At 37.3% G+C, this 19250-nt stretch overlaps 1 pseudogene; it reads left to right on the forward strand.

The window, feature by feature from the left end:
- The window catches only part of LOC123276821 (small ribosomal subunit protein eS6 pseudogene), a 176169-nt pseudogene extending 162916 nt beyond the window's left edge, over window positions 1-13253 (forward strand).
- Window positions 13254-19250: the final 5997 nt, after the last annotated feature.

A 19250-nucleotide genomic window follows, 5' to 3' on the forward strand; every position in this document is an offset into this window, starting at 1 on the left:
GTATTTTAAGATGTCAAGTTTTCAATAAAATGATAATGAAAATTTTGCATTTCATTTAATAGTTAAATATTCATGAATTTTCACAGCATGATGAACTGAGTGAAAAATAAAGAAACTGTATAATGTATAATACCAAACATCAAAAATTAAGTTTCTTTTCATGGAAGCTATTCAGGAGTGTTTAATACATGGTTCTTCATGGATTTAGACCAATCTGAGCTAAATTAAAGGCATCTAAAAAGGAAACTTGTTTAAACCAATTTAACGTATTTTAACACAGCATGTTTACAATGTAATAATATAAAGGAAAATGACACATTACAAACAATATATACATTATATAAAAATTATGATGACTAAGTGAGGGATGTAATCCTCAGGAATATTTTGAGTAAAGTAATTATGAAATAGGAAATGGAGGCACGCAGGGGAGTAGAGCCAGGTGGCAGAACCATGAGTAATAGGATGAAAGTAAGGAGTAGAAATTGAGAGTCTAAAAGTTCTGTCCAATGATGATCTGTTTCAAGCATTAGACTAATTTCTGGAGAACCTAGCAGTGAACATCATGTCTTTCCTCTGGCCCTGGACTGGTCCAGTCCTAAAGCAAATGTTTAGAGTAAGGAAAAACTTTGTCCCAATATTAGAGGTTAAAAGATTTTTTTCTCCAAATTCAAAGATCATTTGTTGTCTTGCAGCAGCATCCACCCCAACTACCTGTCACCAAGGACGCATCCGTGGTGAGTATTTGGAGATGCTGTGTATGAAGTTGAGGTACCGGAGAGGAAGTGACTAATGGAATTCTCATTACTGATCCCTGGGATGTGGAAGACTGAGAAAAAAGCCATTATTTGACTCCTTATCAGAGAAATATTGTCAATCACTGAGTAACCCATGACCTCTTCTGCCAACCTCCTTGCTGAGAATTGCTCAGCCACACTCTCTTGACTGACCAAGTATTCCATCGACTCACTCTATTAAGACAGTTAGATGGGACTGAGGGAACCATAAGGCTGAGACACAGATGACAGACTTGACTTCTATTGAAGAACAAATCAAGACTAAAACCAATATAAATTAGCAGAAAATCCTAACCTGATAGGTGCTGCTGATCTGTCAAAGATTGTGGACTTAAGATGCAAAATTTTAAATTCCTGTAGATTAAAAGCATCATCAGAGTATTGTTCTACCCAGACTGGTGGTTAACTTGGTGTTACCCTTCTCTCATGGGTGTTATTGTAACTAAATTCTTTAATGCCTAACATATGCATGCAATAATACTTACAGTAAGTATATGCAGATAAAAAAGAAAGCTAGTTCTTTTCAAAAGTATTTTATACATAAGAATGTTACTGTAAACTCTATTATTTAAACAATTTAGCATTATCCTTGATCATGCTAAATGGGTGATCATTTTATGTATTAAGGAATTGAATTACCAATGAAAATAAAACAATTGATAAAAGTAAAAAACAGAAATTTCATTTAAGGTTTCCTTACTTTTAATAGACTGCCCAAACCCAGTTCATTTTAACACACAATTTTTATTTATTAAATATCAACCACATGGTGTTATTCAGTGTCCTGGATCTATCGCTTACTATCTGTACAATCTGGTAGAACCAACCTCATTTTTCATGCCTCAGTTTCTTCATCTATAAATGGGGATAATTGGAGTATCTATCTTATAAAATGTTTTGTAGACTAAATGAGATCAATACATATACAATGCTTAGCATTAAGCTTGTCAAATAGTAAGCACACAATAAATATTAGCTATGTTAATTATCATTATAATTAATGTTAATTCATTTAGAGAAAGCTAAATATAGGACCAGTAGAGAGATGATGGCTGAGAGATGTTAAAGACTTTCTTAGCACAAATGTCATGAAAGTGAATATAAGCACAAATAGTGTTTTAATGCAGTGTTTAATGGAGTACCTTAAACTGGATAAAATGTTCTGGGCTAGGAGTCAGCAGAGTAATTTAGCTAATCAACCCCCTTATCCATGAAAGTAGTTTGGCATTATTGATCTCTTCCTGGTCTACATTGTGATAACTGTATGACTTTATGAAACCAAATGCTTAAAAAAGAACTTATAAAGCAATATGATTCCATTTATATGAGGTACCTAGAACAGTCAAATTCATAGAGACAGAAAGTAGAGTAGTGGTTACCAGGGGTAGAGGAAAGGAAGATGGGAAGTTATCGTTTAATGGGCACCAAGTTTGGGGTGAGGAAATTGTTCTGGAGATATGTAAGTGGAGATGCATGACAATGTGAATGTATTCAAAGCCATAGAAATGTATACTTAAAAATTATTAAAATGGACAATTTTATGTGATGTATATTTTACCACAATAAAAAAACACAACTACAAATGGCCAATAAACATTTGGGGAAAAACCAAAAAGGAAGGAACATATAGAGTTAATCCAACATATTGAGGCAAAAAAAATGACCCTCGTCCATAATTTTGGGCACTGACTTAAATAACATATTCTGATTTTAATCTCAATTTTCATGATGCCCGAGACTCTAAGCCTTTGATTTTAAATATTATTTTATCAAAAATCCTTCATTAATTTTAGACAAACTCTTTTGGCTTCAGACTTGAGAATAAAGCAATTACATCACATCACTATCAGAAGTGTCCACTTCAGTGCCTCAGGAAGTCTAATGAGACCACTGTTATCAGCACTCCTAGCAAGGCGATCTTCTTTAGAATACATCAGCGTCTTGTACCAGAATAAGTGAAGAGAGCATTATCAAGACAAATTGTGACTAATGCATTCTCCCTTATGCATTTCTGGGCTGATGACCAGCCTCATTAAATAACACCCCAAATGGATTGGGAATGCTACTAAACAGAAAAAAAAAAAAAGACATTTTCCTCCTGCATCAGTGCAGCCAACACAAACATCACCCAACATGAGTGCTGGTCCAGCATTTTCTTCATCCTGAGGTGTCTCTTGTACGTCTCAGGAGCAGGAAACTAACACCCTGCTTGCAGAGATTGCAAACAAGCAAATGTTCTTCATTATTAGCTAGGATTAGACTAACGGCAAATTGAACCTTTGGTTTCTGAGGCCTTATCCTTTCACCCAAAACTTACCCTCATTTCAAATAGCCCCATTTCTCTGTTTTATCAAGAAGTAGCAACAATCTACTACCACCACTGTTATTATGGCATTTCAATCAACTCATTTCATTGCGGTTTGAGAAAACACTTTGTCGAAACCCAAAGGAAAATCTGCCATGTTTCCATTTAGACATATGGCAGGGAAAAAAAGCTTAATAACCGGTAATCAGAGTCTGCCTTCTTTGGGTGGAATCCACTGTGGACAAAAACAATTTATGCTGCATTGGACGAAAATAGTTCATCGATGTTATTCTCCAAGAGATAGTTAAATAACTCCTTCTCATCTGATATCCCAAAACTAGGGGGTAAAGAGTTCAGATAATGTTGGGATCGATAAAGTCACAAAAGCAGAGTCATGTAGGAAATACATCTTGAAATTACTATCTTGCTCTTTTCATCACAGAACTAGCCAAAGAATAGTCAGGGCCATTATGAAGGGTAGTATTACAACAAGTTTTAGTTCAGAGAATCATCGAAATTAAAGACAACAAAGATATAATATGTATCTACCTAGTGTAGTGATTGCCATGATCAAAAATCTGAAGTGTTTTTCCCTTTCAGAAAATAGACCTCTGATTATTCCCCAAGGCTTAAATAATTCAGAATAGTGAATCATCAAAATTTATCTTTTAACATATTTTGAACTGACATTTGAATATGAATATATATTTTATAGAAAATTAATATAAGCAAATTAACAAACTCAGGTGCAATGGAGAAATATCCCTTTTCTTCCTTATGTAGCAGACTCTTTAACTCTTTCCATGCTCAGAATATTCTCCTTTGAGTCCACATGTTATTGCCCTCAGGCAAAGTGCCCCTCTATACAAATTACCCTTTCTGCAAAGGGCACGTGTTTCAACATCAAAAGGTTTCTCCGTCTGCACAGTGAATAGTGGGAATTATTATGTCAATAAAACAAAAAGTAGGTAATACTTGTTTTCATTGGCAATACAGTGAGTCCTAAACTTTGTTGCACATTAGAATGACCTAGAAAGTTTGTTAAAAATCTGATGCTCAGGTCATACCCCACGCCAATAAAATCAGAATGTGTGGGGTTGGGAGCCAAACATCATATTTTTTAAAGATCCCCATGTAATTCCAACGTGCAGCAACGTTGGGGAAACATTGTAGTATATATTGGAAGTCAAAATTTGCTATTAATTATATGTCAATAAGCCATCTCTTCACACCACTAATCAATAGTTGGCAATGTTTTGATTTCTTAGCATTATTTAATATTTAATAACCTTAGGAAAGAATATTCAAAGTGAAGTTGTCAGGATAAATAATAACAATCATCTCTGCTTTTATTATCACTATTAAATCAATAGCTCACTAAACATTTTCTCATCAAATATTTTATTTTTATGGTTTTATTTCTACTATCATTTTCCTAAGAGAGCTGGCGTAGACTCTACTAATGGGGAAATTCACTCCCTACAAGCGACGGATTTTTCCAGAAAGGATGTACTTTGTAAATGTTTGGTTCTCCCATATGAGTTAGGTTCTGTGATATGAGAGAGGAAGACTCAAGCTACACCCCTTGTAATCTCTTACTTTTTGTCCTCAAACTCCAAAAATCTAACTCCCACCTAGAAGCAGTGTGTTAAATCCTTATTTTCCACCTTCCATTTGTAGATAATGCAAATATCTTTCCTTTCAAAATTCTTCGTTCTCCGTATTTTCATTAGTGATTTATATCAGCAAACACTTTAAAACCTATTTCCATCACCCATTAATTTTTCTAAGAAAAGCAATTTCTATATTCTGATTGGAAAACTGAAAAAATTACCAGATAATCCACACTTATTTTGACCATCTTCCCTAGAACACTGCTTAACTAGCCTGTTTCCTTTGCCTAAATGCCACTGTGCCTTCTAACATATGTATACTCAGCATCTGGCTCCTTTCAGGCTTTTTGGACTAAAACATATCTTAGAAATAGTCAACTTCATTAAAAATACTTTTGTCTTGTAGAATCTAGATGGCTTTATTACCTGGAGGTCTCCTTCTCTCTTTGCTTTTTCTTGTCCAACAATGGATATGTTCACAAATAAGAATACAAACAGAAGGGAAATTAAATAGCCCCCTTCAAAAATTCCTTCGGTGTCATGAGAGCTAATCAACAACAGACACTGGTTTTTTTAATATTAAGCTAATCGAGTTAATTCCTGCTCATATGTGATTTTGGAGTCCATTTCTTAGAGTCTCCTTAAGAGATTTTGGAAGTCTCCTTGAAGCTCAGAATATTATGGTTTTTAAGTCCTTATATAATAACTTACTCATGAACCAGGTCTACCATGATTCTAACTCAAGTTAACAATGAGTCAACAAATATTTACTAAAGGTCTACTATGTGCCTGGCACTATGCGAGTCATTATAAAGGATGCAGAGGAAAAGAATCGCCCCTGGAATTTATAACCTGGTTGAGGAGGGAAGATGCTATTTATAACCTGGTTGAGGAGAGAAGATGCTATTTTTCGAACCACTAAGAAAGGAAAAATATGCAATTGATTAAATTTTGACATGTCATCATGTATGTCAAGATGCGTTGACATTTTAAGATGAATTTGAATTTTACAGATGCTAAAATGCAAAAAAAAAAAAAAAACTAGCAGAAGTGCATCTTAGCATCAGTGCAATAGGGAATACACCTGTAACAAGTGGGAAATAATATACAGCTCTGCTAAATACAGGAGAGGTTGTATACACAGTGATGGGCAGAGGGCTGCTGCAATAGATACCATTGCAACCACTTGGACAGTTTGCAAAATGACTAAAGCTAAATGGAAACAAAAAGTCAAAAGCACTAATAAGGTCCCTAGAGTTTCATATCACATCAAGGTGCCAAATTCCTACTTATTTACTTTTACGAGAAAGGTACGTTGAATACCACACTCACATCTGATCCACTATCATATCCTACTTATTCTACATCCAAAATATCTTTCACATCCATCCCCTCTTCTCCCTTCACTCTTGCCACTGCACTATTTCCCCTCATTATTTCGTCTACCAAATCTCTCTAGGCAGTATCTAAATTAATCTTCCTTATGCACAGCTCTGAGCACAATGATCTTAATGTTGTGAGGATGGCAACAATGGTTAATCAATGATGACTATACCTCTTAGCTTGGCATTCAAGTCCCTAGAAGATCTGACCCTAATCTATGTTGTCTCCTATTTTTCCACTGCAACAGCAGTTCTCTTAACACACTTCTATTTAATTGACTCATCAGATCAATGCTCTCCATTCCCCGTGTAAAACAAGGCCCCCATAAAACATGGATGATTAAACACTGTGGGCTAGCAAGTCACACAGTACGTCTGTGCCCTTCTCCCACCAATTAGCTGTATGCTTGTCCAAACCTATTTATGCCACTCTTACTTGTTCTTGCAATTATGTGATTTAATTAAATATGAAAACTGATAAAATATGAGTACAAGAAGAAAATTGTTTCTATGAAAACTAAGTTATATGCTTGACCAAAAAAAACCCACAAGCCAATAAAAAAATCATGTCAAATTAGAAAGGCAAGACAGCCATAACAGATTGAGGAAGCAAATAATACAAATCCAGAAAGATACCACACTGTGATTGCTCTCAAGTGTCTTCCAGTTTTGCTCCACTTCAAATAAACCAAAATGGTTTGTATCAAATTAGGCATAAAATGGTGTATTATGAGCAGGGACTCCATTTAGCAGACTCATACTCCAAGAAAGTGATTTGGTTCCTCAAGCAAAGATTGACATAAATGTATGCCTGTACATTTTATGTTAAAACAAAAGGGCTACATGAGTTGTTTTTTAATGATCCCCCGACTTTTGCCAAGTTTCCAATTTACAAACCAGCTATAGGTCCCAACTCCATAGATGGAGAAACTCTGCTCCTACCTGGGGTTCCAACAAAACTTTAACCCCTTGGCCCATGCTATTTCTTCTTCATGAAATAAGCTTTTCCCACACATCACACTGTTCAAATCTACCTATTCAAGAATCGGTGCAAATGCCCCTCCCTCTGTGAAGTATTGCCTAAAGTATTCCTGCCAGAAATTGGAGCCAGAGGGCCCTGCGGCTCTAATATCAGCCTTACCGTCTACTGTGGGAGCCTAATCAAATGTATTAACCTGTAAGTCTCAGTTTCTTCATCTGTAAAATGGGAATAACATCTACCACATAGGGCTGTTAAAGGATTTAACATATAAAATGCCTGTAATGTAGGTGGGTTCAAAAAATGAGAGACAGCAATCCCCATCCATGTATCTTTCTTTTGGTCGCTCATGGCCCCCCTGGCTCTTCTTTCACGATGCCTCTTATTTTCCATCCTGTATTCTAACGGTTTCAGTACATGTCTCTTCTCCTCTATGAGCCTATGTATTTCTTGACTGCTAAACTGTGCAGCCAATACTTTTTTTTGATCATTTTCCTTGCTGTTAAATAAATAAACCATTAAATGAAAGGCTAAATGATGATGAACTTTTGTTCTGATCAGATAAACAGAAACCTAGCAAACAAAAAAGGAAAAGAGAAACAATTTAGAGTATTTTATATGTTTTGCACTTGACTTTCTACAAAACTTTATTCAATAGACTAGATAAAATGCTTAATTAACAGCAGCTTAAAGATGGGTGCTGCCTTATCTCCTTTTTGAATTGCTTCGTCTTTTATTTTCGTGTTGATTCTGCCTTTCTCCTAAAATGTTGACGGGCTAGATTACACCTGACAGAGTCTTGGCAGCCTATGGAGAATTCCGGTCTTTGCAATGCAACATTCTTTAGGAGCAGAGAAGATTTTGCCTGTTTTTTTCCCCAAAAAAAGGATTGAAATTCTGCATTCTTTTTAGCTGACAATTGACTGGAACATTTTGCAAATAAGTGCCAGGCCTCGATGAGGTGCAAAATACTGACTGTATTAGCTAGTTATTTAGAGAGATGTGAAGATGCTCTTGCCAACATACATTCAGTTAAGGCTCCGGATGCTTTGCGTGATCTCCCAGGCAGCACTGCACTTGTTTGAAAATGTTGGGATTTAATTTAAAAGTTTTCACATTTGCTTTTTGTTCTTATTTTTAAGAGTAACAATAACTTTGTTGTTTTGGAGCAGACTCTGGAGTTAATTGCTATATATATGTGTGTATGTTTACACACACATATATAAAATATGAAAAAAATTTTACCATACTTTTCTATTCTTTTGCTCTTCTCTAATTTTTGTCATTGAATTTAAACTTTCTCAGTCTCAGAATACTGAAAACAGAACAGTAGTGCTATTTTTGAAGAGATGAACTGTTTAAGGTCCATACCCTTCTTCGGTTAACTACACAGATTCATACATAATTTTATAATCACAGACTACAAGGCTGTTAAGGGGCAATGAAACGTCTTTTGTCTAGCTACCGCAGGAGGCATGTGACAGAACTCACTTCAGTCACATGCAACCAAGACTTTCTCCTCAACCAGGGCATAAGACTATGTTCCTTGATACCACCCATTCCACATTGTCACAAATTAATATTTATTATGGCAACAACTTATTTTTGTATAAGTAGGAAACATTCATCATTTCTACTCTCCTAGTGGGAAATTCAGACATGTCTGGGCATGTTTAGCAAACTAGGGGGTTAGGCTTAACTAGGACTTTGTCACACATTGTACAGCTTATACACTTCACAGCTCTAGGGGAAACATTCGCATTGACTATTTCATTATGACAAGCAAGGAACCTTGACCTAGGGTGGAACGTGGGTTCTAGGGGAAGCAAAACATCAACAACAGGGACGGAAGCTTGAGGAAGGACAACAGTAACATTGCAGGTCCAGCTATAGCATTCACCAAAAGAGCATAAAAGCAAACTGTGCTTGCTGATTCACAAGCAAATGAGACTTCCCCTGGAAACTTCCAGAAATACTTGGAAGAGAAGAAGTTTTTAAAGGGCTTTCGCTCCTACATGAGAAGGAGATGAGGTTCAAAAATGTTAAGTGACTTTCCCAAGGTGACCACATAGACAAACCAGAATTAGAAGTTACTGGGAGTTTCATAGTCACATTATGACCATGAGTAGCCTGTGAACTGTGACTCTATGAATGACATGCTTTGCATTCAACAGAAGACTGGAAGGGAGGGCCACCTTTGAGAGTGAGTGCCATAATGTTAGCAACATTATCTTTATAAGACTAGTCTGAAAATTACTTAATAGCCGTCTGCTTCGGGTATCAATAAACAAGAAAAAAATACAAACTTGCATCCTGTCCTGATACGATTATTTCATTACAAGATCCTTTTGTTATGACGATGACTAAGCACTGTCAGATGTGGTTCACCACCCATCCACCTAACACCAAAGTTGTAGGTCTTCTTAGAGAACAGCGTTGAAAGAGGAGTTTCAGAGCTATTTTTGATATCCTCCAGTGCAACCTGCTAGAATGACTAACAGCTATAGTTAGGTCCAAAGTTTGAAAGTTTTAAAATCCAACGTTGCTACATATGCCTTTTACCATTTACTTACAATTGCATGGGCTTTGAAACCAAAAGATGTGAGTGGAAATCTCAGCTTGACACTTAACTGTGTGGCCTTGGACCAGTCATTGAGCTTTTCTGAGGACATTTTCTCATTTGTAAAATGACGATTACAACATCCACCTTGCAGAATTAAACTAAGGCATAGAAATGCCATCTGATACAATACTTCACAGATGGTATTGGTAACTATTATTATTTTTGTTAGCTAGAAGACTAAAGTCCTCTTAATGCTCAGTAACATTTGATATAGAAATCCACTTCTTTATCCCCTAAGAACTGAAAATTAAGTATACTGCAACAGAATAAAGAACATAAGATCTTCAAAAAGAAGATAAGCTCGTAAGAAGATAAGGTCTTCTAAATCTGTTCACTTACGGACGTGTGGGTAAACTTGTCAATATATCACAGAATATGAAACCAATTTATTCTTCTCCCTAATATTTATAAAATAATTTTATTGGGTCTTTTAAAAATTTACCAATGTAATACTTATACAAAATGACAATTGAATCAATGGAAGGGTTTATAAACGAAAAAACTCATAGTCTTCCATTTTCCACCATTCAATCCCTCTCTCCTGAGAAAATCAGTTCTCCTGGTTTGATATATGTCGCTTCCCATACTTTCCTGTTTATACCAATACATCCCAATATCTAAACTTGTCAACCATACCACCATCACTTCAGCAACTAAGCACCTTGGAAATGTCGACTTTTGTCGTTCTCTTGTGTATGAGTGCTCTCTCCACCCTCACCTAAAGTATGATACGCCATGACTGGAGAGAGGGCCTCCTCCTAAGAAAAGATCTTCAATGTAAACAGGAACCTGATAAGTCCTTGTGAATGGGGGCTCCACTCACTGAATTGATGGCTGATATATCCCACTAATTAGGGTGATCTTTATTGTCCAAATCAGGACACCTGTGAGAGTGAAAGGGCACACTATTAACAGTTACAACTGGATAACAGGCCCAACCCAGGACTGTCCAAGGCCACCTGGGATATATTGTTCCCCTACATTTAATTCACACTCACGCCTCTGCCTTCTTCTCAATCTCCCTAAAAGCACGGCTTTAATGATATTATATCCATCTCAGAATTCTTCAACGATTCCCCACTTTCCAGAACAGCATTTCTAAAACTCTTTGTCTCAGAATATTAATGCCCCTAGTGGCATTTTTTTTTAAACTCAGAAGTGCAAATTGGCAGCCTGCAAATGCCACTTCCCCCTATTGTCTTCACACTGCACCGTATTCATAAACCAGCTGGCCTCCAAAGGTATTTGAGTTTAGGATCTCTGCTAACGTAATATTCCCAAACTTACTTAATAACAAAGTCCTTCTCTCCCATACCCTGACACCCAGCCTAGTGTGTATGAATTGTCTCCCAACTAGGTCATTGTCTCCCTATCCTCTTCATACTATGCTTATATTCAGAATAGATTCTCAGTAGATATGTACTGAGAAGAGAGAAGGAGAGAAGGAAGGAAAGGAAGGGAGATATATTTGACAAAGTCAATGGATGCTGCCCATGTATTCCTGCTTAATCTAGGCTTTTTTCCAGTTTTATTGAGATATAATTGGCATATAACATTGTATAAGTTTAAAGTGTACAACATAATAATTTGATATATGTGTATATTATAAAATGATTACCACAATAAATTTAGTTAACATCCATTACTTCACATAGTTACAATTTTTTTTTTTTGCTTGTAATGAGAACTTTTAAGATCTACTCTCTTAGCAACTTTCAAATATACAAAATGGCAGTGTTAACTGTAGTCATCATATCATACATTACATCTCGAGAACTTAACTTATTACTGGAAGCTTGTACCTTTTGATCAGCTTTACCCAATTCCCCCACCATCCTCTTTAATCTGTTGTCTGGAGTCAGCCTGACTGCTGGCAGATCAGTGGATATTGGTGATATGAAGAGTACACAAGTACCCTTCTATCTTTCCTTATGTATTTCCCTGCCACTGGAGTCACTAATAGAGAAAATCATAAAAGCATAAGGAGTCTGTCCTTAGAAAGTGATCTTGATTTGCGCAGGAAAGTACAAGCCTGGATTTGGGTAAGAAAGCCTTTTCCTCTAACCCTTTTCCATGAGTACGACTTATTTGTAAAATGATAAGCAGAGCCCAGAGGTATGCCAGAGAAATTGGGCAAGCCCAGTGGTTGGGAAGCTGTGTGGAAGTGTAGAGGGCACTATGAGATACAGCATCAAGGCGTGAGTGAGGGGACTCCTTGAGATGTCACCAAAGGTAGAACTATAGTGACTGAAGAGCTGTAGTCTTACTTACCATACTTACTTACTAAGTTACTAATTATTTTGAGTCGCTAATTTTGCCATCAAAATTTTCATTGCTGTACTTGGGACCAAAAAATGCCAGCAATTTATTCAGATATTCTAGGAAGTACGGTTTGAGAACACACTAAACGTTAATCCTTCTGTTACTGCTAATGAGTAGTTAATGGCAGGATGGAGTCCCTATAACGTAGTTGGGTGTGGTCATCTTTCCTGCAGCCTCATAGCTAAATTCACGGGGCAACCAAGAGGCAAGGTTGGGGAATATAAAAGCAGTATATGAGGGTAATGGTACGATAAGGGAGATGCTGTTATACATTGAGATCTGCTGGTCTCAGAAAAGTTACAATAGTCAGAAAAATAAAGTGATGATGATGGTGGTGGTGGTGGTGGTGGTAATGATGATGGTTACAATGACGTGATGACGATTTGGTAGGGTGGAAGGAGCACATAACCAAATGTGAAAAGGCCTGGGTACCAGCTCAGCTCTGCTATGTACCAGCTCCAGGACTTGGAACAAATCACTTAATTACTCTAAGACATTGCTTTCTCATCTGTATGATGGGAAAATTAATACTTTGCCATGTGCTTCTTAAGGTTGTTGCATGAGCAAAGAAAGAAATAGATGGAATCACTCTGTAATCAGCAACATGCTTAAATAATTAATGACACAGATTTGCTCTATTGCCTTTGCCAATCAAGTTATCATGGTGAGTTGCTAGCCGGGTTGCTAGCTTTCAAATGGGATCATGTGAGGCAAAAAAACACACACGCACAGAGGTTGTTTGACTTGGTGTGAAAAATGCAACCAAATATGTGAGATTTTAATACATGTAAGGTTTGCAATCCTAATTCAATATAACTCTTCTTATAAATTTTTTTAAATAACATATTTTATGGCATTTATATTTTCAAAGTATTTTCTAAAAGAGCTAACCCATAATAAAAAAGAAGTATTCTGTTACATACTTAAGGATGAAAGGGGAAATGCTATAGCTTAGAAGGAAGTGTTGGCCTGGCACTTAGAAAAATCTAAATTCTAGCCAATTATTATTCTAGGGCTCTGAGCAAGGACCTGTTTCCCCATCTGCCAATTGAGGATGTGGAACTTGATGACTTCCAATGTCCTTCCCAACTCTAACTCTGATAATGTCTATGAAATTACCTATGCTTTCCCCATGCTCCCAGATGGAGATGACACAGAATGGCATTCTCCTTCGATCCAGCCCTTCTGTCCACGCTGGTAGCAGTGGCTCTCCTAACGTCTACAGGATGTGACGAGCAAAGAAGGAACGCAGAAATGTGCTTTGAAAACTGAACATGACACACATTTCTATCTCAAACTGGGACAATTTCTGTTGACACTTTGCTTGCAGTTTGCTGGATGTAAATGTCAAAGCAAAAGCTTGACAAAGTTAGCACACAAGTAGTTGGGTTAAACTGAGAACTAGACATGAACCTGGTCATCACTAGCGAACGGACTGCCATATCCAGGCTGGAACTGAACGCTCCAGATCACGAACAGCTGAAGACAATCTGTAAGACAGGCGTAGTACTGGAGATCTCCACCCATCACTGAACACCAATTACATGTCTATCATGATCTAGGCTTTCTTCAGTGCACGGTTTCCTGACCTCAGTGAGTTCCTGTTTCTGAAGGTTGCAAGGATAGCCTGTTAGAATTTACCGTAAATAGTTCAGATGCTTTAAGGTTATTAAATAATTTTAGTCTATTATGCCACAATCATTATCTTGACACTGAAATGCCTCTTTAAAAGATCCCATAATGTCTGCCTGCCCCTAATATTTTGCAGCATTTTGCAATTGCATTCCACGCACAGCCCTTCCCCTTTATTAATCTTTCCCATTCCTTTTGTCTGTTTGGTAACAAAGAGAAATCCCAAAGTTGAAAGAACTCTTGATTAGCTTCCCTACTTTCTACAGCACACCTTTCAGAGAAGCAAATTTCTTAATCTTCTCCCATAACTTCCTCTAAGGTCTAACTAGTTTTGTATCAGGAAATGCTTTACATATTAATCTCATTTTGTCTTGCCATGAAAGAAGAACTCTACCTCCTAGTCCTCAATATTCTATTATCAATAAGGACCCAAAAAGTTACCACTGAATAAAAGATTTGGCAGTTCTTGGTTTCCACGTCTCCACCATATCTCCCAGCACTATTTATACCAGGCACTCCATGTCCCTTTTATGAATATAAGCTTTTGCACATATCGTTCTCTCCAACTAGAATCCTCACTCATCCACCCACTCACGCCTTCCTCTGACTCATCCTTACTTACCCTATAATGTTTAATTCAAACATCCCCTTCTCCTGGAGGCTTTCTTTGACCAAGACCACCCTTCGCACGCACACACACACACACACACACACAGTTAGATGCTCTTTATCTCAGCTCCCATAAGCAACCATTACTTAATTCCTACCGTATATTACCACAGGACATTGTAATTGTTGGCTTGTTTCCCTCTCCAAAGGTAGATAATAACCCTTTCGAGGACTGAGACTATCTTATTCATTTCCGTATCTCTGTCGCCCAGCACAGTACCTGGACTACAGAAAGTAGTCAAGAAATATTCAGTAAATGAACAAATGTACCCATCTCAAGCCCTGGTCCTTCCTCCTATTACTCTAAAGCGATCTTTTCTGCTTCCATATTAAAATTATGAAAATTTAACAAGCTCTTGATGACAACTTGGAAGCCTCACTAGGACCCCTCAGCCGGTATTTCTCTTGTGTTTCAGAATGCGTCTGCTTTGCATTGGCAGTCCAGATGTCAGCCTTTCCATGTTTCCCCAGAATCACCTTGGATTGAATATGTCCCTCCCGTGTAGTTCCAAACCTTCTATCTGGGCAGGCAGCTCTGTTGTTAGCTAACTGTCGGCATTACACTGCTGTATTCATACAGGATTGCCAGCATGGAGCAGTATTATTATGTGAGATCATTTGCTCGTGTAAAGACACATTAAACCTAGCAGTTGCTTTGTCTCTTGTCAAGGGAATTGTGTGCTGTTACATTAGAGATGAGAGTTTGCAACATCAACCTGCTACTGCTGTTTTTGCTACCCACTTTGGAAAAATCAACAATTCATGCTCGTTTCCTTGTGTTTCTTTTCCAGTAACGACTCAGCCGCTATCCATACAGGAATCTTCGCAGTGCCAGGAAAATCATACCCCTTGGAGCAAGGATCATTTCTTGCAAGTTTCTCTACTGAGGGCTGAGTCCTGTGCTTTATCCTCAGTCCAGTGACTGGGGCACTGCCACTCCCTAAGAGGCTTCCCACCACACACCATACGGACTCCCAAACTGCCACTCAGGATTTCCCATTGTCTGATTTTGCCAGGCTTTCACCAGGTTTCATGTTGAATGTCCTCTCTAACAGACTTCGTACTTGAATTACCTTCTACTTGTTACCAGAACTTTCAGAACTTGCTCTGCGGGCCAGGCTAAATCATGACATTCCTCTCCAGAACCACACATACCCAACAGGCAGTCTAATTCCACAGTGCTGTTCGTCCTAGTCCGCCCCATCCTGCAGATGCTAACTGTGCCATATCTGCCACAACCTGAAACATGACACACGACAAGATGTGACATACCGGATATTTCCATTTAAAAAAAAAAAGGAAGATATGATTACTGACAGCAAAATCCAACCTCCTGCCTCTGTTTCCCCAAGATTTTCTTCCCCTCTTCACTCCTTGATTGTTTCCAAAATACCTACCAGAAAACGAAATATCCAAACCGAGCAAAAACAAGAAGCAAAAGTTTAAAGAACCAGAGGCTATCGGAGAAAGTTGGAGTCTTTGCAAGGAGGTGTTAATGTTAGCTGAATCATTGGCCAGCCCCACCTTTTTTAAGGCTCGCTTTGGTAGCCTCTATTATTATTAAGAAACAGCATGTTTCAACACCACGTTTTGCCTCAGCAGGCCCCTTTCAACAATACATTACGGCTCTGTTACAGACTGGCCAAATTGTATTAATCACTTTCTTCAAGATGTAGGTTGTAGCAGATATATTTTCAAGTTTGCTTTGCTGCAAGAGCTCTCTGAGGAAGGGAGAGCCTGTAAAAAGTCACCCCTTCCATTCTGAGCCCAACAACGCAGCGCATTCCATTCGCCTTTAACTGTCTCGTGCACTCTGTTGTACACCCCCTTAGTGCTTTCTATCTTGCCCTTAGTCTCAGATTCCTTAAGGATTCAGGCAGTATAATAATCTGATTGTCTGACTAGTCATCTTTCTGTCTATCTACATGTTTACTGTATCAAATAAACAGTGTGATATAATTATTTTATTCCTTTTTGTTTAAATTCCTGGAAAGCTAGAATTTTACAGATAAGAAACTCTTGCCTCCACAAGGACATATCTGGCAGCAGGTGGCTTTCAAAGAGAAAAAAGCATGAACCTGTTTTTCTTAGTGAAGTCAAATGAACATTACCTTTGTCACTCCTCCAGAGTATGTCTCAACTAGAGAAATCTGAAGCAATATGTGCTCATTTGTCGAAATGAAAGTATATATAAGTGATTATATGCATCTTGACCTAATCTGAAGTACAAATTCATTTCAAATATTTGTACTCTATTAATCCTGTGGTTATAGTGAAGTTTTAGGTACAAGTTTATATTTTCTGAAGAGTTTTTAAAATTTTTTTTTGCTTTTTTTTGCTTTTTTCTCCCCAAATCCCGCCCCCCCCCCCCCCCGGCAGATAGTTGTCTATTTATAGTTGTGGGTCCTTCTAGCTGTGGCCAAAATTTTTATTTAACAAAATTATTTTGAACGTCTATTCTTTTAATGTTATTTTTCTTAGTTTTCCTGTTGGGCTCTCTGCTCTCTTTAAAAAATATCATGCTATTCTTTAAAAAGCCATTTCTTCTCTCTTCCTAAAACTATCATCATTTTTATGAGAAAAAGTCAACTTAAAATGGCCTATTACCATCCTTCTCTCGTCAGTTACCTTGTCCAGGTCCTGTGACCTTGACTAATTATTGAACTGAATAATTGGAGCCTGTTGGTAGCATGGTACCTGGTTATATTCAGCCTGGAAAGGAATTCCAAAGGATATTGCAGATAGAAACAAAACAAGGAGTTTGGAATATATATGACGACAGAGAAAATGAACAATACATTACAATGGAAAACAAAAAACTTAACTGGGAATTTTATGCGATTTCTCTAAAACAAAGAGATTATAGTCATATGAGGCATAATTCAACAGTTAATGACAAAAATGATATTTAAATATACACATTCATGAAATTGTTAAAGAAATGCAAATTGAAACAACACTAAGATATAATTATTTTGCCTATCGTATTGGGGGAAAAATGATACTACACAATGTTGGCAAGAGTATGAAGAAACTAGTACTCTTATTTTCTGCAACTGGGAGTGCTAATTGGCAAAACTTTTTGGAAGGCAATTTGAAAATACATGTTTAAGTTCAAATATTGCATATCCTTTGACTCAGCAATTTTATCTTTATAAATGTACGATGCACGTACCCTAACACAAGTATGCAAAATGTATGTACAAAAATACTTGCTGACTATTGAGCTCTAACTCTGGAATCAGACAGCTCTGGGTTGAAATCACAGTTTCATTACTTGCTAGATATGTGAGTCTGGGCAAGTTACATAGCGTGTCTAGATTTCACTGTCCTCATCTGTAGGATTATTTTGAGAATTAAATAAAATGATGTCTATAAAGTGTATAACAAAGTGTCTAGTACCTCGTATGTCCTTAAGAGGTGTTTAGTACTCTTTGTAGTATAGATGATATTATAAATATTATGCAGCATCAATTATAATAGCAAAGATCTGAAAACAACCCAACTATCTATCAATTGGGGTATCAGTTAAATAAATTTAGCTTCATTCAATGGAATACAAAATAGTCATTAAGAAGAATGAGATCAATCTACACGAAAGTAGAGCCAAGATATACTTTGAAAAAACCAAGTTTTGGGAGCTGGCCCAGTGGCATCATGGTTAAGTTCACGCACTCCACTTCAGCATCCCGGAGTTTACAGGTTCAAATCCCGAGTATGGATAGAGCACTGCTCTTCAAGCCACACTGTGGTGGCGTCCCACATAAAATAGAGGAAGATTGGCACAGATGTTAGCTCAGCGACAATCTCCCTCAAGCAAAAAGATGAAAATTGGCAACAGATGTTAGCTCAGGGCCATTCTTCCTCACAAACACACCAAAAAAAAATCAAGTTTTAGTATTAATAGTATTATTCCACATGTATGAAAAGACACAATAATATACTTTTACTTGTACATGTAGAGAGAGAGAAGAATATGAACCAGAATACTAATAGTGATTATCTCTGGGAAGTGGAATAAGGGGACACTTGAATGTTTTTCTCCATCATAAATTTCTGAAATATTTTATTTTTTCACATTGAGCATGTATTACTTTTGTCATTAATAAAAGATTATTTTTGTAAGAGGAGAAATGAATTCAATATGTGATATAATCTTTCATACTGAATCCTCAAATCAAATAAAAGAAAATAAGTTGTGAATTCTTGCCACCTCTTAGATGAAATGCTTTCTTAAGATGAAATGCTCAGGGGGCTGGCCCAGTGGCGCAGTGGTTAAGTGTGCACGTTCCGCTTCAGCAGCCCGGGGTTTGCCAGTTTGAATCCCGAGTGTGGACATGGCACCATTTGGGAAGCCATGCTGAGGCAGGTGTCCCACATACAAAGCAGAGGAAGATGGGCATGGATGTTAGCTCAGGGCCAGTCTTCCTCAGTGAAAAGAGAAGGATTGGCAGCAGTTAGCTCAGGGCTAAACTTTCTCAAAAAAAAAAAAAGATGAAATGCTCAGGTATAAAAGGGAGCTTTATTTCCTTCCCTCTGCCTTAGTTTAGGCCTGCTTGCTTGTTTCAGTGTTTTGAATATGTAGCGCATGGAAAGAAAAACCCAGGGAAGATAGATATATATAAAATACACAGGAATACTTTTAAATAATTCAATATGAGTAGAAAGATCTTATTTATTAAGCTGACTACCTGTTTCCTACTTTTCAATTACATATATAAAGGATTCTCCAGATCATTTTCACCCTCAGATTCCCAGAGCCCAGTTTATAGAAAGTGTTCAATAAACGTTTGTTGAATGACTGAGTGAGGACAGTGTCACTGGCTCTCAGTTAAACACACCTCTTTTAACTGCCTTGTAGCTGGATTTACACATCCTCTGTTGCCAAAGCCAGGCAGCAAAGATATAGGATGGGCAGGGTGAAAAAA

Source organism: Equus asinus, chromosome 2 (assembly GCF_041296235.1).
Source record: "Equus asinus isolate D_3611 breed Donkey chromosome 2, EquAss-T2T_v2, whole genome shotgun sequence".
Classification (NCBI taxonomy): Eukaryota; Metazoa; Chordata; class Mammalia; order Perissodactyla; family Equidae; genus Equus; species Equus asinus.